The sequence below is a fragment of the Euprymna scolopes genome, chromosome 34 (assembly GCF_053919585.1).
Source record: "Euprymna scolopes isolate OS-2025 chromosome 34, ASM5391958v1, whole genome shotgun sequence".
Taxonomy (NCBI): domain Eukaryota; kingdom Metazoa; phylum Mollusca; class Cephalopoda; order Sepiida; family Sepiolidae; genus Euprymna; species Euprymna scolopes.
Window position 1 is genome coordinate 58,906,205 of NC_136515.1, and position 1,736 is coordinate 58,907,940.

Sequence of the window (1,736 nt, forward strand, 5' to 3'; positions counted from 1 at the left end):
TAATGGAATTTTACAATACTTTAACCTTGTTTAAGAAAATACCGTTTTTAACATTTTGCACACCTTGATACAAAACTAGGAAAAGACAACTGCGAATGGTTTGTATATTTTGTCTGATGAGTCATCCCATCTAAGTGAGTCAACCTGTCTAAGAGTGCACACTCTCCCAGGCTTTTACCACATCACCCTTTGATTGCTTATCGCTTGAGGTGCCCGCACCGATGAATGCCGTAGACGGTACCCAAATCCCACTTTCTCCACCTTGTACCACTTCTCCCTGCATCTCTTTTAATGAATGACGTCATCTGTTTGTGAAATCATGAAAGGTCGTACTGATGTGTTTCAGTGGATGACGTCATCATGTGTGGATAGAAACAGGACATGGGTACGTAGACATGTACAAGAGAACTTTATTAAAGTTACTCTGATTGTAGAGCTGGTCAGAAATTTCGGTGGCACCCAGGGGTATTGGAATAGTTTTCAATTAACAATAAACATGCTTCGGGAAAAAAATACCCTCATTAGTTATTATGGAATTGCTTCTGCACAAAAAAACGATATTTACCTCTCTCTCCCGTCGAGGGGATGCAAGACGAGGTCAGAGATGGGATGTATGAATCAGCGCCCCTAAAGAAGGATAACTCTGGCCTTGCAAAAAAATACAGCATTCTCTGTATTTACCTCTCTCCCACCGAGAAGGGGGGGTGGCACAAGTTCGGAAGTTGATAAATGATGACAGCACACGCAGAGTAAGAGCACTATGTCCCTGGGAATTCAGTCTGTGTAGAACCGTCGGTATTCCCCGGTGAGGGCGCCGCAGACAACAAAGACAAAATAATCATGTGTTTATTAATACTGTAACAGCAGCTGTCATCAAGTTTTGCTTATAATTAATATTATTTATTCGACCCAGCCGTTTTCGAGTCTATAGGGAACGAACTCACAGACGCATAGACACACGGGTATACATACACACAGACAAAGCTCGTTTTATATAATAGTCGACAAGAGAGTTTATTTATTATGCATGCTTATTATTACTCAACTGCATAAAATATTATCACATGTTTACCATTTTATTTCTTTGCATTTATGCATCGTAACTATTTTTGTTTTCATCTTAATTTATCTAGCACAGATAAAAGATTATTATTGATACGGAGTTATCTGCCCTTGTCTTTGTTTTTCCTTTATATATTTCTATGAAATGACGCACGATGATCGATGGTTCTACACCGGCTTCTTTTAGTTCTTATTGATGTAAATTTAGCAAATAGAGAAAGACGTTTTGTAAACTGGATAATTACAGTGCTCTTTTGTTGGGTTGTGTCTTTGAAAATTTCCCGATTCCTTATGTAGATTAGGAAATTGTTGTTGTTGTTGTTGTTGTTGTCGTTGTTATCGCGATCATGAGACGATAATTATAATTAATAAAGCAGCAGCCGATAACCAGACGTAAAAAGCTATACAAATAGATAGATACGGGGAAAATGAATGTCGATGCTCAAAATGTATAAACATTTTGACCCCTCCCTTTACTTAAACATTCACCAAAAATCAGGAAATTGACCAATTTTAATGAAATTTTCAGTATTTATCAGATAATGATCGCGTAATATAATGAACTAATTATTTACTATTCATATCTTAGTTAAAATGTATTATTTTGTTTAAACAAAAAATACCTCTACTAAAGTTATGGTTTTCAGTAGTAAATAAAAAACGCAAGAATTTTT

General features: G+C 36.5%; 1 non-coding gene across 1 annotated transcript; it reads right to left on the reverse strand.

Annotated features, from left to right (window-relative positions):
* Positions 1–421: 421 nt before the first annotated feature.
* Positions 422–554, reverse strand: LOC145259404 (U4 spliceosomal RNA). Its single transcript, XR_013864164.1, has one exon. It is a non-coding gene; the product is annotated as a U4 spliceosomal RNA (small nuclear RNA).
* Positions 555–1,736: the final 1,182 nt, after the last annotated feature.